This window comes from Hyperolius riggenbachi, chromosome 10 (assembly GCF_040937935.1).
Source record: "Hyperolius riggenbachi isolate aHypRig1 chromosome 10, aHypRig1.pri, whole genome shotgun sequence".
In the NCBI taxonomy this organism is placed as follows: domain Eukaryota; kingdom Metazoa; phylum Chordata; class Amphibia; order Anura; family Hyperoliidae; genus Hyperolius; species Hyperolius riggenbachi.
The window spans coordinates 246,035,128-246,056,448 of NC_090655.1; the positions used below are offsets into that span (position 1 = coordinate 246,035,128).

Consider the following 21,321-nt stretch of genomic DNA (forward strand, 5'->3'; position numbering starts at 1 on the left):
TGGCTACCTATACTGGGGGCAACTATTCCAGGCTACCTTTACTGGATCATCAATAACTTGCTACCTATACTGGGGGCACCTATAGCTTGCTACCTATACTGGGGACAACTATACTAGGCTACCTATGCTGGGGCACCTATAGCTGGCTACCTTTACTGGGGGCACCTATACTTGGCATTACCCGATGTGGTATGCTTAGCATGCCGTACTCCTTTCGTATTTTTTGGGCAGGGGAAGGGAGGGAGGGGGGGGGGGTCATTTAATACCAAGCACTGGTGTCAAATGCCCTAGGTATGAAAATGCATGAAATACCAAATGAATTACAGTAGGAGTTAAAACATGTTTGCGACTTGTCATGAATTGATAAATTACTCCGTGTGTGAAAATCGTACTCAATAAAAACACTTTTAAGGCATGTGGTAATTTTACCTCACATCACATTTTTACCAAACAGGTTTTAGGATGCATACACACATGCAATTTTGATCAGCCAATCGCTGGCCAATTTTACCACTTCCATGTGGAACGTGAGAACAAAAGAAAGAAAAAAAACGAGAGCCCAAATAGTGTAGCATGTATTGGAATTTGGAGAAAAATGAATGTAAGTAATGATAATACTCACAAACCAGGGTTACCGCTTAGGCAACCACTGTAGATGCAGGTGGGGAGATTAAGGCCGGTCCCCACTCAGGGCTAAGATGAAGTATTTTGGAGTATGTGAATAAATTTGTTCTGATGAAAAATTCACAGCTTCATGTCTGCTTAGGGGAGGTGAGTCCACCACTCCCTCCTCAGCGATTATAACCATTTTAGCATATTTGATCCTTTTGGCGCCTCTGTTCACCTTCATGCGATACCATGTGGTACGTGGGCTAACGTATTTTGAATACTATGAACTATGTAGGTAAGCTCTCATACTGAGTATAAGTGGAAAAATGAGACAATCATTGGTCAATCAAAATTAGATGTGAGTACAAGGTTGTGGGGAATTGAGCCCTTTACAAGTTACATAAGATGAATACAGGTACACGAGCTGCATGTTAGAGCTCTCCCTTAGCTTGGCCTGTTTCTGCCATCAGGCCATGCAGACATGACCCAGAGTCCCTCATGCCCCAGCAGGGTAACATTGGCTGAACTGGGAACTATAACATTTATGCCAGGTTTATATCTGATCTTCATCTCTGAAGATGGTGAAAGTGCAGAAACACTAATGGCAGACCCAGCAGCCCTGAAAAGGCCAGAGGAGTCTGAGACTCACTCATGGTAAAGCTTGTATCCTTCATCATGTCCGAGAGAATCCCTTCTAGTTATCCTGTGGAACTACAACTCCCAGCATAACCATGCCTGGACTGGAAATGCGCTTCTGAAGCTGATGGATGATTAATCTACTGCAGCTTCCTAGCAGAAGATATGGAGCGTGGTATTGTTATATCAGCAGTCATCAGGCAGGTTACACAGCCTCAGATACCCCCCCCCCCCTTTCCATTCACTGCCCTAATTACCTGACATGTCAGTGTTGATGTCATGATGTGTCTAGAGGTGGGTAACTGGCGGATAAGAAACAAGGACACTCAGAAATAGCCCATAGTAGAATATCAGTAAATTTACCAATACTCTTCTCTTGCAATGCTAATGATGATAGTAAAATATCAGTAATACATACCAATATTTTACTACAGCTAAACTCAACCCTATTCTCACACTGACTCCTCCCTCTACAAATGCCTAACCTTATCCACCCCACTCCACACCTAACCTTATCCACACCACACCTAACCTTATCCACGCCTTATCAAAGGCTGCAGTTCTCCTATTCACCACAAGATGGCGACCTCCCCTCGCCAATGTAGAACGCACAATCAGGAAGTAATGAAACCATAGACAAGAAACAAGACGAAAACGAAAAGTTGCAGGAAGGAAGTGGAGAGGACATTGTTGGAAGAGGTAATTATGTGATTCTTGTTCTATATTCAGCAGAAAAGAGGTCAGCGTGGACATACTAGAAAATTGAATACTCACCTTCCGTAATTTTCTTTTCTTGTATAAACAATGGCGGCATACTCATGGGTTAGGCCACGCCCCCTGACCCCTATAGGACAGACTTCTCTATAAGTGTTCTGAATCACCCCCCCTCCGCCATTCTTTGTATAAATCAGTCCTCGAATGGACAGAAGGGTGGGATTCGTATGCCGCCATTGTTTATACAAGAAAAGAAAATTACGGAAGGTGAGTATTCAATTTTCTAGTTTCTTGCATAAACATGGCGGCATACTCATGGGATGTACCAAATTAACCACAAGGGAGGGATATAATGAATGCAATAAACACACTAATTTATTTACAATTTGCAGACAAAACAGATTTTGCAAATGATAATGATGACAAGGCAGCAGGATCAATACAATAATGTGACATAAATGTATTAACTGAGGACCAACTGGCCGCTTTGCAAATTGTGTCCATAGACACCTTTGAGAAGCATGCATAGGAGGCCGCCATTCCTCGTGTTGAATGCGCCCTGACTTCCTGAGGTATTGGTAAACCTCTTGTTTGGTAACTTAATTGAATCATTTTTACTAACCAGGCCGACAAGGTCCTTGCAGTAACTTCTTTGCCCTTGTTAACCCCTTGATAGTTCACAAATAAATGATCAGAAGATCTAAATGGTGCTGTGACTGCTAAATAGGCTTTTATTGATCTGCCTACATCTAGCGGGTGATTCTCTCCATCAACCGAAAATGTAGGAAGAGTTAGCTCCTGATTAATATGGAAACTTGACGCCACTTTTGGTACATATGAAAGAATTGGCCTCAGCACTACCCTGTCAGGAAAGAATTCTAGTAAGCCTCTTGAGCAGCCGAGGGCCTGTATATCAGATACTCTTTTAGCAGATGATATTGCTGTTAGGAACAACGTTTTAAAAGTTGTGTCCTGTAAGGAGGCTGATTCTACAGGGTGGAAAGGAGGTGACGACAATGTGTCCAATACTATACATAAATCCCATTTTGGAAAGAACGGTTTTCTCGGTGGACGAATTTTCATTACTGCTTTCAAGAACTGTACTATTAGTGGATGATGTGCCCACTTTTCCCCTGTCAGGGCAGACAGAGCTGAGACTTGTACCTTTAGTGCTGAGAGGCTCAAGGATTTTTCTACTCCTGTTTGCAGAAAGTCCAGTATGTTTCCTACTGATGGAGATAGCTTATCAAAGCTAGTCTTTGTTGCGTAGGCAGCAAATTTTTCCCAAATTCTATAATATGTGCGATTCGTTGAGGGTTTCCTGGCCCTGAGGAGCGTCTCTACCACCTGACTCGAACACCCCTGATCTACATAAGCCTGCCTCTCAGTTTCCAGGCTGTCAAATGCAGAGACTCCACTTCTGGGTAAAGAAGATTCCCCTGATATAGCAGGTCGTGTTGATGTGGTAGATGTATCGGTTCCACTAGGCTTAGTTCCATGGCTAGTGCAAACCAGGGTCTCCGTGGCCAAAAAGGCATTATAGTTATGATCGTGGCGGACTCTTTCAAGACTTTTTGAAGAAATCTCGGGATCATTGGAAATGGTGGGAAAGCATAACCGGTTTTGAAGTTCCATCTCTGCGTCAGGCAATCTGTTCCTGCCGCTTGGGGATGTGGATATCTGGAAAAAAAGACTGGCATTTTCGAGTTTTCCGGTGTCGCCCACAGGTCTATATCTGGAATTCCCCATTTCTTGATTATAAGAGAGAATATTCGATCGTTCAGGCGCCACTCGTTTTGATCCGCAAACCTCCTGCTCAAGCGATCTGCTACGATATTCCTGTCTCCTGGAAGGTAAGTAGCTGAAAGATTGAGTACATTCTTTTGGGCCCAATCCATAATTTTGCTCGTCTCCTGTAAGAGGGTTAAACTCCGTGTTCCCCCCTGTCGTCTTATGTAGGTTACAGCTGTTATGTTGTCTATTCTTAGTAGAACATTTTTCCCCTGAATCAGAAAGTGAAAGGACTTCAGTGCCATATAAGCCGCCCTCAGTTCTAAAACGTTGGAAGGAACATACCTTTGATTGGTGACCCATTTGTCCTGGAGAAAAATGTTGTTGCAATGTGCCCCCCAACCTATTATACTTGCATCTGACGTGATCAATACTGGATCCGGCGGCTGGATCTGATGACAGTTCAATAAGTGGCTTCTGCATTTCCACCACCTCAGGGATGAAATTACTTCCTTCGTGAGAGACAATGGTTGCATTAAACTCCTCCTGTTCCATTTTCTCAGAAAAAAGTTCTGGAGTACTCTCATGTGCCAATGGGCCCAGCTCACCATCGGAATCGTCGATGATAGTGTTCCTAAAAGACTCATGCATCTTCTTGCATATAATCGATTGGATTGTAGCACCCGATCCACTTTCTGTAGAATCATACTTATCTTTTGGTCTGGTAGAAGTATCTTGTTTTCTGTTGTTTTGAATCTGGCGCCTAAAAAGATCATGTCCTGTGATGGTACCAGTTGGCTTTTCTTCCAGTTTATTAGCCATCCCAATTTCTGTAATGTAGCTAGTAACGTTCTTTGTTGCTTGAGAAGAATATTCCTGTCTTGGTTCAGTAGGAGTATATCGTCTAAGTAGTGAAAAGTTCTTAAGCCCTGGGTTCTGAGAAATGCTATGACTGGCAGAAGAATTTTTGTGAAAGTCCTTGGTGCTGTAGATATGCCGAATGGAAGAGATTGAAATTGGTAATGTTTGTCTTGAACTGCGAAGCGGAGAAATTTTTGAAATGTTTTGCTTATGGGGACATGAAGATAAGCGTCGGCTAAGTCTATAGAAGTCATCCAGTCGTTTACCTGTATCATAGGAGTTATTGACTGAAGAGATTCCATTTTGAAATGGCTTACTTTTATAAATTGATTTAGAAATTTCAAATCCAATACTGGTCTCCAGCCCCCTGTTGTCTTTGGCACCAAGAATAGAGGTGAGTAGATTCCTTTGAATCTTTGCTGTTCCGGTACTTCTATAATTGCTCTTGCTGCTCTGAGAGTATTCACATAATTCAATAACGCCTGCTGTTTTATACTGCTTCCTGGCATCCTTGTAAGTATAAATCTGTTTAACGGAGGTTTCCTCTTGAATTTCCACCTGTGGCCTTGCCTTACTGTGTTCAGGACCCAAGCATCCTGTAGGATTTCCACCCAAGATTTCCAGTAGAGGCGAAGTCTTGCCCCTACCGGAGTATCTTGAGTGGACGCACCCTCAAAAAGACTTTTTATTCTGCTGAGTGGACGTCGCTACCTTGTTCTTATTATTTCTCATGAAAGTAGACTGAGTACCCCTCCAGTTTTTATTGAACTGCTTTCCTGGTCTGTATGATTTCGCTTGCTGAAATCTGTTTGATCTTCTTGGTACCTGTTGTCTATAAGTTTGCGGCTTTTTATCCTGTGGAATAAGCCCTGTTTTTCCTCCGGAAACCAAGGAAATAGCTTTGTCCATAGCGGACCCAAAAAGGTGTACCCCATCATAAGGTATCTTGCACCAATTATTTCTCGATGCCTGGTCAGCAGACCAGGGTTTTAACCAAAGGGCTCTTTTGGCAGTTACGTTATGCAACATTGATCTTGCTGACGATCTTATTACGTCTATCGCGGCTTCTCCAATAAAATCCCCTGAGATTTTTAATTCATCTAGTGCCTTTATAATTGATTGTTTGTCTGTATCCGTGTTTATCATTATTTCCACATTTTCAACCCATATTTTAATGGCCTTTGCTAATGAGGTTAGGGCTATAGCTGGTTTACATGCTGCTCCTGAGGCCAGAAAGGCCTTTTTCATATCTATGTCTATTTTTCTATCCAATGGATCTTTGAAAAGCACTGCATCATCCATTGGCAGAGTAACATGCTTGGCCAGCCTCATTATAGAGGCGTCCACCATAGGGGCTGTTTCAATCAACTTTGCTTCTTCATCTTTCAATGGATAAAGTTTAGAGAATCTATTGGATAATGAAGGTTTCTTGTCCTGTTTGGACCATTCTTTAAGAATAATGTCTTTAATTATTTTCATAAAGGGGAAGGATTTAGGTTGGGCTTGCAAGTGTGGATAATATCTATCTGGCTCTTCGTTTAATTCGTCTTCTTCCTGCCATTCTATTGCTGATTTGATCGCTGCCACAAAAGCTGGTACTAAGGCAAAGTCAAACCCTATGGGCGGCATATCTGCTCGAGATGATGAATCATCTGTTTGTACCGGTGGTGCTGATGTAGCATTCGGTTGCGTAGCAGACATTTTTTGAAAAGTGTCCTGCACTGCCTGCTGTATAAAGGATAATACTTGCTCATTGTCTTTCTCCTTTTCTCTGCCCAACTCTGTAAAGCAAGATTCGCATACTTTTTTATCTGGCATGGCCGGTTGTGCACATGACCAACATAGACTAGGGTCTGGTTTATCATGGCGCGTTAACACTTGTAAATCAGGGGATCTAGGTCGCTGTCTTCTCTGTGGAGAATCATGTGCATAGCGATGTCTCATAGGCGAGAAATGATCAGAGTCATATGGGTCGTATGAAGGCGGACGTCTCGGTGAGCGTCTAAATTCATATCTATAGTCAATATAGTCTCTGGGAGATCTATCCCTGAACTCGTTATAGCGGCTTCTCCCTGAACGTTGTTCTGGTGAATGCCTATAATCAATGTTTCTAGTAGAATTCCTTCTGTAATCATAGTCCATATTAGAAGAACTCTTCCTGGGCAAGCTTGATCGCTGATAATTATACTGATAGCGAGGCTCAGGATTCTTAGATAAGGACTGGATGCCTTTAGCGACCATAAGTCCTTCTTCTCTCTCATCCGGACTGTGAAAACACAAAAGGAAGAAAATATGGTGTTTTCACTAAAAAAATCCGAATAAAATACATGAAGAGAGAGAAAAGCACTCTTTTTAGGATACTGCCCAGCACCAGGTGAACTAGAGAAACATACAATAGCCCACCACCTGTGCTCACACCAGTGTCATGGATACATTTAGTATCCTGTACCTGGAGGCCCCAGCAGAAGTTCCTGGCAATGAATCCTCCATATCACCTGAGTAAAACAGTTTTACTGATCAGTCCCTGCATTACAGCATTGTAGCTTATCCATATCAATAACAGGAGAATTCCTCATACCTGTCTCAGAAGACGAATAGGATACCAGTGTACCTCCAGGCATTTGTTCCTAGAATCCTGTCACAGGAGCGTGGTACCAGCTGCTGAATGCTGCCACCCACGCTGCTACTGCAACACCACGCTGGACGCTTTCCTGAGTCTCTGCTTCCTGGTTAAGTTCCTCTGCTGGCCAATCCGTGCAGGAGGGGGCAAATCCCGTGTCTCGCGAGACTTGCTGTCATACACCCAGCGCCATCTTAGCTTCTGGCATGGGAAACTATGCCTGATTGGCCGGATCCCCAAGTCTCGTTCCTACTCTCGTGAGATCTCGGAGGAATCACAAATGGAGCAGCAGCAGTATCCTGGCCTTTTCCTCTGTTTAAGAGAAAGTATAGACGGCCACTGTAGTGCGGGAAGAGGCTCAGAAACCCGCAGAAAGAAGCAGTTACCTCAAAAAAGAAAAAAGGAGGTAGGTCAAAAAAAAATGACAGAAAAAAAAAAAAAAACTCACAGAGAACCTGTCCATTGAGGACAGAAAAAAAGAAAAAATGGCGGAGGGGGGGTGATTCAGAACACTTATAGAGAAGTCTGTCCTATAGGGGTCAGGGGGCGTGGCCTAACCCATGAGTATGCCGCCATGTTTATGCAAGAAACTTTGTTACAGAGGAGCTCATAGTACACCTGTCACTATCCTGATCATCCCCGTTGTAGCAATTGCTGTACAAAAAACTCTTATACAACTGCTGTGACTTGTTTGCCAGTTTTCTAGTGGGCCTCCTACATGTGCCTCCATTATGGCTGCATCTCACCTTCCTAGTAATAATTCATACCACACAGCGATTGCAATCAGGGATGAGCTCACAAGTCATTACAAGTAGCTAGCTACTCAAATTCTGCATTCTAATGAGGCGTAATTGCTTCAGGTGTGCGGCTGGGAGAGAAGGGGTTAATCACCTAGCTGCCCGGCGCTTCCATGCCTATCACAGCCTCGCACATGTCCAATGGGACGCGTTCCAGTACTGCGCACTTCGGCCGGAAGGAGGAAGTGTGCGGTACTGAGTCGTGGAACGCGTCCCATTGCACGCATGCATGGCTGTGTGATACTCAGAGAAGCGGCTGGCAGCTGCGTAAGTAACCCCCTCTTTCCCAGACACACACCTGAACCAATTATGCCTCATTAGAATCACGAATTTGAGTAGCTAGCTACTTGTAATCACTCGTGACATCATCCCCGATTGCAATATGTCCATCCAGTATAGCCATGTCCTCCCTGTGCCCCCCAGCATTGCCATTATCCTCAGTCTGTAATGTCCCCCAACCCGGTAATGCTATTTCTTCGCCAGTATAGCCATGTCCACACTCCAGTATTACTCCCTACCCCCACCTCCATGTAGAACAGTAAAATGAAGGATTTACATTGGTTTATAGCTAGCTGTTACAGTGTGCCCCAGTCGTCTGCTCCCATTAGCCTCAGTCTCTGCCTCCTCTCTCCTCATATCCTTATCCATCTAACACTACCAGCACTGCTGTAACATCACAGGAATGGTAACAGTGGGAGGTGGGTGTGAGGAGAGAAGGCCAGCTGGAGAGGAGGCAGAGGGAGGACAGGACTGCAGCACGCTGTGAGTATAGTGCACAGGTAGCTATAAACCAACATTTTATGCTTTCCTACAATACTCTGCATGGCCCTACCACCCGCAAGTGACAGCAATGGCGAGTGCTGGCAGGAGGGGGGATCCTGTATCGGTGGTCTTGTATCAGTAGTTACTTCACTTCTGTATAACCAAGATTATCCTCCCCTTATTATCTATCAAAAGGCAGCAGCATCCCATATAAATCACATGACCACATCACTGAGTATGGATGAGGACCAGAGCCACATGACTGAGAGGATATTCAACCTCACCTTCAACATCATCTATCTGCTGACCGGAGAGGTGAGGAGGATTTTGAAAGGTCACATGACATCACTCATATCACTGTTAATAAAACACACAGATGACTGGAAAAGTGAGAGTCATGTGACATTATTGTTGGACTTTTTTTTCATAGAGTTTTCCATCAGAGAAGTCTGGTGATCATGTGATCATCACAGTGCCCCTAACTCACTTCCTGATATCTGATAAACACACCAAGCAGAAGATTTTGGCTATCACCACAAAGATGATGGAGCTGCTGACAGGAGAGGTGAGTGGTGCTGGGAATTATGGGACATTGGCCTCAATTCACTAAGCTTATCTCCTGTCTTTAATAACGTTTCTAGAGTGATTGCCATGGTGATAAGGCATGTAGTATTCAGGAAACATTTTACATCAGGCAAACCTAAAGTTAACTCTTCTGTCTTTAAGTTAACTCTTCAACCCTTAAAATTACTCCAGAATTCTAAAGTTAAAGACAGGCTGTTAATTAACTGCGCGTGAAAATAACTACAGAGGCGGTAACTTAACTACAGAGGAGGTAACTTAAAGAATGAAGAGATAAGATAACTCTTACTGTGTGGAGGTAAGTTTTCTCTTGCCTTATTATCTCCAGCATGATCTTAGTGAATTGAGGACATCATCCAATAACAACAAGAGATGTGTCTGGGTAGTGACTGTATCTGTGTGTGTCAGGTTACTAAAAGGTGTCAAGTTGTCACTGTCTGTTTCCCAATGGAGCAGGGGCAGTATTTAGAAGGACACGAGAGCCTCTACAATGACACCATGATGGAGAATCAGCTTCCCCTCGCATCACCAGGTAAGAGGAAACTTTTATTTCTTATAAAGGAGAGAGCAGTACAGAAGTGCACCTAGATCCTCCATCATCTGATAAACACATTGAGACAATGTATTTAATCAGTATTTCTTTTCTTACAGATGTATTCAGTACCAGATGCCCATTAGAGAATTGTACAGGTCCTCTTTATTCCCAGGATTGCCCACAAGAAGATCACACCATCCCCCATCATTATCAGGTAGGTGGTATTGAGGGTCCCCAGAGACCCAAAACTGTGACACATTCTTTCCTACTGTGTGTGCTGTAATCTGTGTTCACATTTTAAATGGTCTCTTATTTTGTTCACCTAGGATGGAGAGCTTATGCATGGAAGTGCTGTGGTTAAAGAGGAAGCAGTAGAGATGTATATGAGGGGTGATCAGCAGTCTATGGTGGAGGGTGACATGATGAGGACTAATAAAGAGGAAGAAGAAGAGACGTATGTGAGGAGTGATCAGCAGTCTATGGAGGAGGGTTACATGATGAGGACAATTAAAGAGGAAAAAGTGGAAGAGACGTATGTGAGGAGTGATCAGCAATCTATAGAGGAAAGTAACTTGATGGGGACAAGTAAAGAGGAAGAAGAAGAAGAGACATATGTGAGGAGTGATCAGCAGTCTATGGCTGAGGGTGACATGATCAGGACAAGTAAAGAGGAAGAAGAAGAGACGTATGTGAGGAGTGATAAGCAGTCTATGGAGCAGGGTGACATGATGGGGACAAGTAAAGAAGAAGAGACATATGTGAGGAGTGATCAGCAGTCTATGGCGGAGGGTGACATGATGGGGACAAGTAAAGAGGAAGAAGAAGAGACATATGTGAGGAGTGATCAGCAGTCTATGGAGGAGGGTGACATGATGGGGACAAGTAAAGAGGAAGAAGAAGAGACATATGTGAGGAGTGATCAGCAGTCTATGGCGGAGGGTGACATGATGAGGACAAGTAAAGAGGAAGAAGAAGAGACATATGTGAGGAGTGATCAGCAGTATATGGAGGAGGGTGACATGATGAGGACAAGTAAAGAAGAAGAAGAGATGAATGTGAGGAGTGATCAGCAGTCTATAGAGGGTAGTGACATGATGAGGACAAGTAAAGAGGAGGACACTGTTACAGAGGACAGAACAGGTGAGTAATCAGCAGTAAATATAGAATACATGTGTATCTGTATTGCTGTTATGATTGTCAATGCTCACAGACTGGCCATATTAGGGGTTATGCTATGTGCTCATGTTAGATTTTTGCCTTATAAAACTATCATCCATGATAGTATTTGTTGACAACTTACTAACAATAACAGTACAGACGCCCTAATGGCTTTGGAGAGCCCTGTTCTGTGGAGAGGTAATAGGTGGGACAGCAAAAGCAGTGAGAGCAGTAAGAGCTTCCACAGAGTTATACGTACATTTACTTTCATTCAAAAGAAAATTGGGTCAAGTCAGGTTTGCTTTCGAAAGGTGGATGGGGGTATCCTCTACCTCACAGCTCCCACAGTTAGTGTTTTATAAATTCACAATTAGAGATGAGTGAAAATGTCTCAGACGTTGTCATGAAAAGTATGATGGATTTTGCAAATTGCATAGCCTCCCTGTGTCTCACACACGCACGCACGCACTTACAAGGCAAGTATGCAGTATGAATAGCATAGCCTCCCTGTGTCACACACAGTACAGTGCACACAACGTTACAAGGCAAGTATGCAGTATGGATAGCATAGCCTCCCTGTCTCACACATAGTACAGCCCACACAATGTTACAAGGCAAGTATGCAGTATGGATAGCATAGCCTCCCTGTGTCATACAAAGTACAGTGCACACAATGTTACAAGGCAAGTATGCAGTATGGATAGCATAGCCTCCCTGTGTCACACACAGTACAGTGCACACAATGTTACAAGGCAAGTATGCAGTATGGATAGCATAGCCTCCCTGTGTCACACACACAGTACAGTGCACACAACATTACAAGACAAGTATGCGGTATGGATAGCATAGATTCCCTGTGTCACACACACAGTACAGTGCACAGAATGTTACAAGCCAAGTATGCAGTGTGAATAGCATAGCCTCCCTGTGTCACACACACAGTACAGTGCACACAACGTTACAAGGCAAGTCTGCAGTATGAATAGCATTGCCTCCCTGTGTCACACACACAGTACAGTGCACACAAAGTTACAAGGCAAGTCTGCAGTATGAATAGCATTGCCTCCCTGTGTCACACACACAGTACAGTGCACACAACGTTACAAGGCAAGTCTGCAGTATGAATAGCATTGCCTCCCTGTGTCACACACGCAGTACAGTGCACACAACATTACAAGGCAAGTATGCGGTATGGTTAGCAAAGCCTCCCTGTGTCACACACACAGTACAATGCACACAACGTTACAAGGTAAGTATGCAGTATGGATAGCATAGTCCCCCTGTGTCACGCACACAGTACAGTGTATGCAGTATGGAGAGCATAGCCTCCCTGTGTCACACACACAGTACAGTGCACACAACATTACAAGGCAAGTATGCAGTGTGGATAGCATAGCCTTCCTGTGTCACGCACACAGTGAAGCAGTGCATACAATGTTACAAGGCAAATATGCACTATGGGTAACCTATCCTCCCTGTGTCACACACAGTACAGTGCACACAAAGTTACTAGTGACACACAGATAGTGTAATTGTGCTGGATTGCAGCATTATACAATGTTAGAGAGCAAAATGTGCTGGATGCTAGTAAACCCTGGCTGTCACACACAGCCACAGACTAGTGTACACAGGCCTACAATGCCTTTACACTCTACACTGTCCCTGAATGTATCTGAATAGTACAGCTATCTCTAACCTCCCCACCAGCTTCTAACTCACAAGAGAATGGCACAGGAATGAGGAAATCCCTCCCTCCACCCCTCTATTTATCTGCCTGGGGTGGGATCTCTTCCAATTGGCTCCTGGCCCATGCAGTGCATCCTGGGAGCAAATGATTCGCTCCTGCACTTGTCATTCATAATTTCTCACCCTAATGTGGCATTATTCCAGTCTCTCACATTTTGCAGCGCTCATTTGGCAATAATACCACCACATGGCAAAAAAGATCTTCCCTCGAAAGCAAAGGAGAAAGGCCCATTTGCCAGGAGATCAAGAATCTTATTCTCATTCACTTATCCTTATTCACAATATCTTTTTTTGCTCAATTAGTATCAAGAAAGAGAAAAGGGTAAATTACAATGGGAATGTGAGTGACAGGAGGATACAATGGTGTAGTTGCCCCCAGTGTAGTTTAAATAGGTAGGTGCCTCCAGTATAGGTTAGATAGGTAGGGGCCTGCAGTATAGGTTAGATAGGTAGGTTTCCCCAGTATAGGTTAGATAGGTTGTGCCTCCAGTGTAGCTTTTTCCAGTATAGGTTAGATAGGTAGCTGCCTCCAGTATAGGTTAGGTAGATAGGCAGGTGCCTCCAGTATAGGTAGGCAGATTTCTCCAATTTAAGTTAGATAGGTAGGTGCCTCCAGTATAGGTTAGATAGGTAGATGCCCCCAGTATAGGTTAGATAGGTAGGTTTCTCCAATATAGGTTAAAAAGGTTCCTCCAGTATAGGTTAGATAGGTAGGTGCCCCCAGTATAGGTTAGATAGGTAGGTGTCTTCAGTATAGGTTAGACATGTAGGTTTCCCCAGTATAGGTTAGATAGGTAGGTGCCTCCAGCGGCGGGGGGGGGGGGGGGAGCCGGCACAGGTAGTTACAAACTTACCTTCCTCCGTGATCCCCGCACGCAGCCTCCAGCTTCTTTCTACTTCCTCCCCCGGCGTCTGTCGCATTGGTAACCGCACCTACTGTGATGACATGCGGTTACGTCGTCACAGGAGTTGCTGTAACCAATGGACGAATGTCGGGGGAGAAAGTAGGAAGAGGCTGGAGGCTTTGTGCGGGGATCTCGGAGGAAGGTGAGTTTGTAAAAACCTGTGCCCACTCCCCCCGCCGTTCCACCCAGCGTGCCCCCTCCTGCCGCTCTAATTGGCCGAAACGGCCCTGGGGAAGGGGAGACTCACAACCGGGGCATGCTGCCATAATGAATCTGGGACACCATGGCAACAGGTTTGGGGGCAGTGCCCTGGATCAAACCCCATAGCGACGCGCATAAACTCAACTTATTGACATCAACTCATGACAACAACATGTCAGCATCCCACTGACCATCCCTAATGATAATTGTTCCTCCCCCCAGAATTCTCTGACAGAAAGTGATGATGTTTCTCTATTTGCAGGGCGGAGTCCCGGCATCAGGAACCTCTCAGAGACTCGTCTCTCTGTATCCACAGACTGTACAACTGAGGAGGATGTCATTGGACAAGAGTCTCCTGCAGATATCCTGGTTACCCCAAATATTCCCCCAGATTCTTCTCACCTTATCATACATGAGAGATCTCACACTGGTGAAAAGCCCTATTCATGTGCTGAGTGTGGGAAATGTTTTGTTGAGAAGTCAAACCTGGTCACACATGAAAGATCGCACACTAGTGAGATGCTGTATTCGTGTGCTGAGTGTGGGAAATGTTTTGCCCAGAAATCAGTTTTACTCAGACATGAAAGATGTCACACTGGTGAGAAGCCCTATTCATGTGCTGAGTGTGGGAAATGTTTTGCCTATAAATCAGTGTTACACAGACATGAAAGATGTCACACTGGTGAGAAGCCCTATTCATGTGCTGAATGTGGGAAATGTTTTGTTGTGAAATCACAGCTTGTCACACATGAGAGATCCCACACTGGTGAGAAGCCCTATTCATGTCCTGAGTGTGGGAAATGTTTTGTTGAAAAGTCAAACCTGGTCACACATGAAAGATCTCACACTGGTGAGATGCTGTATTCGTGTGCCGAGTGTGGGAAATGTTTTGCCCATAAATCAGTGTTACTCAGACATGAAAGATGCCACACTGGTGAGAAGCCCTATTCATGTGCTGAGTGTGGGAAATGTTTTGCCCAGAAATCAGGTTTACTCAGACATGAAAGATGTCACACTGGTGAGAAGCCCTATTCATGTGCTGAGTGTGGGAAATGTTTTGCCTATAAATCAGTGTTACTCAGACATGAAAGATGTCACACTGGTGAGAAGCCCTATTCATGTGCTGAATGTGGGAAATGTTTTGTTGTGAAATCACAGCTTGTCACACATGAGAGATCCCACACTGGTGAGAAGCCCTATTCATGTCCTGAGTGTGGGAAATGTTTTGTTGAGAAGTCAAACCTTGTCACACATGAAAGATCTCACACTAGTGAGAAGCTGTATTCATGTGCCGAGTGTGGGAAATGTTTTGCCCATAAATCATTGTTACTCAGACATGAAAGATGTCACACTGGTGAGAAGCCCTATTCATGTGCTGAGTGTGGGAAATGTTTTGCCCAGAAATCAGTGTTACTCAGACATGAAAGATGTCACACTGGTGAGAAGCCCTATTCATGTGCTGAATGTGGGAAATGTTTTGTTGTGAAATCACACCTTGTCTCACACGAGAGATCCCACACTGGTGAGAAGCCCTATTCATGTGCTGAGTGTGGGAAATGTTTTGTTCAGAAATCAAACCTTGTCACACATGAGAAAAAAATACATATATCCAGGCACATCGCCTCTAGTTAGGACATTAAATAAGTTATTAAGGAAAGGGAGGTGCTGAAGGGGGTGTGGCTAGAAAACAGCAAAAATCTATTAACCCTTCGCACTCTCGCATGCAAATGTTCAAACAAATGCATTCACTGATTCACTCATCCAGGCACAACTGTTATCCCTACAGCTAAGTTAAAAACCGAGGTTTTAGTTCACAGAAGAATGCATTCTTATGCTTAGTCACCTATACTGCGCAGAAGTACCCAGGTAAACATAAGTGTCCACAGGTGCACTATGCGTTTTACAGGGCCAGAGTTAGGACACCTATGTTTACCTGGGTACTTCTGCGCAGTATAGGTGACTAAGCATAAGAATGCATTCTTCTGTGAACTAAAACCCCGGCTTTTAACTTAGCTGTAGGGATGACAGGTTGTGCCTGGATGAGTGAATCTGTGAATGCATTTGTTTGAACATTTGCATGCGAGAGTGCGAAGGGTTAATAGATTTTTGTTGTCACACATGAGAGATCCCACACTGGTGAGAAACCCTATTCATGTGCTAAGTGTGGGAAACGTTTTGGTCACAAATCAAACCTCCTCACACATGAAAGATCTCACACTGGGGAGAAGCCATATTCGTGTGCTGAGTGTGGGAAATGTTATGGCAGTAAAGCAGATCTTGTCAAACATAGGAGATGTCACACTGGTGAGAAACCATATTGATGTGCTGAGTGTGTGAAATGTTTCGTTCAGAAATCAGCGTTACTCAGACATGAGAGATGTCACACTGGTAATAAGCCCTATTCATGTGCTGAGTGTGGGAAATATTTTGTAAGTAAAACAGAACTTGTCAGACATGAAAGATGTCACACTGGTGAGAAGCCCTATTCATGTGCTGAGTGTGGGAAAAGTTTTGTACACAAGGCGGTCCTTGTCACACATGAGAGATCTCACACTGGTGAGAATCCTTATTTATGTGCTGAGTGTGGGAAATGTTTTGGTCAGAAATCAAACCTTGTCACACATAAGAGATCACACACTGGTGAGAAGCCCTATCCATGTGTTGAGTGTGGGAAATGTTTTGGGCATAAATCACATCAGACATGACAGATCTCACACTGGGGAGAAGCCATATTCGTGAGTGTGGGAAATGTAATGGCAGTAAAGCAGATCTTGTCAAACATGAGAGATGTCACACTGGTGAGAAGCCCTATTCATGTGCTGAGTGTGGGAAATGTTTATGGCATAAATCAGTCCATGTCTACCATTAGAGATCTCACAGTGGTGTGAAGCTGTATACATGTGCTGTATCTGGAAATGATTTTGGGCTCGTCCACAGATATATACCTGCCTACCCTATCTGGTCCTCCAATGATCTCCGCCTGACCTTCCCACGCATTTCTCACTCCCATGCACGCTTTCAAGACTTCTCAAGAGCCGCCTCCACCCTATGGAATCCCCCCCCCCCCCCTCAGACTCGCCCCTTCCTTCACCTTCAAGCAGGCTCTCAAAAAACACTTCTTTAAAATGGCCTACCCCCTATCTACCACACTTTTAGCTCTCTCAGCCAAGCACCCTTTCCACAGCCCTACCTTATACGTTCCTCAACTTTAGATTGTAAGCCTTAGGCAGGGTCTCCCCCCACCCTTAATGTGTCCTTATGGATCTTGCAACCCCACTAATGACACTCTTTACATGGACTAACCCAAACTTAAATTGCAGTGTCTCTGTTAAGTTGCATGATCATGCATCTTCTAACGTGTTTGCATGTATAACCTTGTGCCTATGTTGTATAATCATGTGCTACCTCTCTGTCTGTCACCCCTTGTTTACATTGTATGTATTCCTATTTGTTGTCCAGCGCTGCGTAATATGTTTGCGCTTTATAAATACAATAAATAATAATAACCTGGAACGTGGATACATATGTTACTAATGCTAGGTACACACAATACAATATTCTGGCAGATTTACCTGCCAGATCAATTTTTTACATCATGTCCAATCTGAATTTCGATTGATTTTCTGATCGATTGGAAAAATCGATCAAAATTCAGATCGGACATGTTGGAAAAATTCAATCTGGCAAGTAAATCGGCCAGAAAATTGTATCATGTGTACCTAGCATTAGCATAGTTAGAATTTGCCTATATGCACTTTTTACATTCCAAGGTAGGCCTGAACGATTTTAAGAAAAAATTGAATTGAGTGATTTCTGTCCAAAATTGCGATTTCGATTCGATTCACGATTTCCTTCATATCAAGCTTTGTTCTCCCTTTGTGCCTGTTTGTTCCCCCCCCCCCCCCTGTCTCTTTTTGTGCCCCCTTTGCCTCTTTACGCCTCCTCTGGGTCTCTCTTTTGCCCCCGTGTCTTTTGGCCCGCTCTGTGTCTCTCTTTGCGCCCCCTCTGTGTCTTCTGTGTCTCTCTGTTCCCGCTCTGTCTCCTGTGTCTCTCTCTGTGCCTCCTCTGTCCCCCAAGCTGCATCAGTTCTGGACATAGCTTCCAGCACAAGTCCTGCGATGCCTATCTATCCACTTCGCCTCCTGCAGGCTCTAATGCACGGAATACTTCCTGTACGTTATATGACATACAGGAACCCGGAGTTTTGCCAAGCACAAGAGCCGGCAAACGGCGATAGAGGATGGACAGCATTGGATTCATGCGGAAGGTATGTCCAACGCTGCGGGCCACACACGCTGGGACTTTGGGGAAGTTTGAAGACGCTTCTTCAAACTTCCTCCATGTGGAAATGACGTGATCATGACAATCGCCACTTTGACGATTCCGAAATTGTGATCTTGGTGATCGCGATTTCGGTTTAAATTAGATTTATCTTTCAGGCCTATTCCAAGGGTTAATAATTCAGCTGCCTTATCTATGTAAATGAGGCAAGATCTCCAATTAACTCTAAAGGGGCCCATACACTTACCGATTTTCCCGCCGATATACAGCCGATTCGATCACTGTGATCGAATCGGCTGTGAAATCGTCGCACAAACGCTGACCGAATGATCGATTTCCATCCGAAATCGATTGTTCCTGTCGATTCCTGTCAGTGCGGAAGATTTCTCTCGAATTGCCGGCGGGTCGGGGGTGCGTCAATAGCGGCGTTTGAATGCCCGAGGACCGACGCTAGCGGCAATACATTACCTGTTCCGCCGGTGCGTGTCCCTGCTTTCTCCGCTGCCTCCTCTCCGCTGGGCTCTGAGTCCGGCAGGCTTCACTTCTTCCTGTCCCGGCAGGAAGTTTAAACAGTAGAGTGCCCTCTACTGTTTAAACATCCCCGGACAGGAAGAAGTGAAGTTGGAGGAGCCGAGCGCAGAGAAGAAGGCAGAGGAGACCGGGGGACTCGCGCCGGCCGGATCAGGTAATGTATGCAGGGTGGGCGATAGCAGCAGCAGCTCCACAGATGGGGAATCGATTTCATGCTGAAATCGATTCACAATCTGTTTGCAGTAAAGGCAGCCATACGATCCTTCTCTGATCAGATTCGATCAGAGAGGAATCTATCTGTTGGTCGATCTGATGGCAAATCGACCAGTATATGGCCACCTTAAAACACTTAGCTGGCTGAACAAACACTCCTGATAACAAAGATTGTATGTCAGACTGATATGGCTGTTGAGCACAATTTAGAGTCAGAATTCCTCAAAGTGGAAATAAGAAAGTGAGACTCCAGGAAAGTTCTGTGTAACATTGTTATTCACCTTATGTGAGCTGCAGATGTGGGTATATAAGAAGCTCCCATTCGCCCTGACTGAACTGAGGTACAAATAACGTTATAGATCTACCTGTATATTGTTACACTCTCACAGAGGAAGATTGGCAACTATTTTACATGGCAATACTATAAATATGATAGCAGCAATAGGTTAGAAGTCAGATGTATTTCCAGGTCATATTATACTCCAGATATACCCCAATGCCTCAGTGCTGCACCCCAAAAGTAAATTAGAAGGAGATGATTGGATACAGGTGTTTGGTCTTTAGGTAATATTCAGGAATTCTCGGGTGGAGAGGCAGTTCGTCTATTGTTATATATGATTGTAACACACACAACAATAATTATAATACATACTGTATAATTTTATGATGTTATAGAGTAATGTGGGAAGATGTTGCTGAAAGCTCCCTTAGCTGTATCGGCTTCTCTCAATTGGCACTTGTATTGGCCTGATGAAGCGGACAAAGACTTGTGAAACGTGTTGCCTGTGCTTAATGTGCTTAATAAAGATTATTTGTTACTCAGAGATTTCATCATTGAAGTAAGCCATCTCATTCTTCTATGTTTAATTGTTTTTTAACTAATGTTATACAAATCAGGGCGCCTCTTTCCCAAAATTGTTGCTGGAAAAGATTCTGTGTTATGTAACAAAATAAATCTTATCACAATGGAGATCTGATGCATCTCCAAGTATCTCTTCTGTGATTTAACCCTCTGGGCAGTATGCTTCACTCTCTGTTGGGCAAGGAAAATGAGCAGAAAGCGACAGTGCTGGGCACACTGTACAGGAGGTTTTTAAGTGCAGCATGTGCCTCCAGTATAGGTTAGCCAGCTATAGGTGCCCCCCCCTGCAGCAATCGCAGGCACTGTGTGTCAGTTACGGTACCTCTCTCCGGCACCGCTCGTAGCACCTTCACTGTGTACAGCTCTGGTCTTCTCTGTCCACCGCAGCGGGACTCAGCTTGATGATGTCTTACATCCGAGTCCCGATGCTCCAGACAGAGAAGACTGGAACTGTACATGGTGGAGGTGGTGCGATCGGTGCTGGAGAGAGGCACGGTGAGTAACTGACATACAGCACCGGGGATTGCTTCGGGTGGGGCACCTATGTTGGGTACCTATAGCTGGTGTACCTAAAATAGGGTTGTATAATAGCTGGCGTACCTATACTGGGGGGCTAAATACCGCATTGCAAATAATGTTCTCAAACTCACGGGGTCAGGGGGCTGCACTTTTTACACCTTCACCCTGGAAGCAATTTAGTCTAGAACCTGCCTTGATTATAAGCTTCAGCTTAGCTTCCAATACGCACTCTGCATCACGCACACAGGGAAGACATATGGGGGGGGGGGTCTTATACTTGATTCGGCTTATACTCACCATTGGCACACGGAGCCTCATCATTTACCTCTAATAGTGACATGTTCCCCGGCGATCGGTGTTGATGACGCCAGAGTCACGCAGCATTAACATGTGGTGGCAAACTTTTTATCTTTTTTGCATGGAATTTAATACAATAACCTGTGTGAGATTCTGAAGACAGATGGGCACCATGCAGTGGACGACACAGGACAGGTACTATATACAGTAAATGCACACACTGGGGGTACATTTATACACTAGGGGGACAGCAGTGAGGCGGCAGATCTCTCTCTAATCAGATTCAATCAGAGAGAGATCTGTCTCTTGGTCTAATCTGTTCATCATCGCTAGATTATGGCCACCTTCACATTTGTATTAGTGCAGGTTAAGCAGCTGCAGCTTGGAAGTGTAAATGATCAGAGATTTTGGGGGGGTCATTTAGAAATGTAGTTAACGTGTGATGTGTGTGTGAAGGAGAGACTGGTTCATCATATTGTATATTGTTCTCAAAGTGTGAAGTGTTTTGTTACTTTGCATGTAATGTTAGATGTACTATTACTGGAATATGCATTAATCACACTTACTGTAATAAATAAATTGCATTGTCATAATTAACAAGGCCATTGTAAGGTCAGTGTTTTTAGCCACAGCACTCTGTAACATTGCGAGTCTATAGGCTGATACTGGTGATGGTCAATGAGGTCCAAATAGTTTTTAGTTGTTGCAAAATACAGTTTATTTTTACATAAATTTCTGAAGACTGAAAATGGACCACTTGA

The 21,321-nt window shown here is 44.2% G+C and overlaps 1 protein-coding gene and 1 pseudogene across 1 annotated transcript in view; one reads left to right on the forward strand and one right to left on the reverse strand.

Annotated features, from left to right (window-relative positions):
• Positions 1-21,321, reverse strand: part of LOC137537038 (zinc finger protein Xfin-like) — a 525,741-nt gene that overhangs the window by 140,576 nt on the left and 363,844 nt on the right. The gene's annotated exons all lie outside the window — the stretch shown is intronic.
• On the forward strand, positions 7,385-17,446 carry LOC137535180 (zinc finger protein 420-like; annotated as a pseudogene).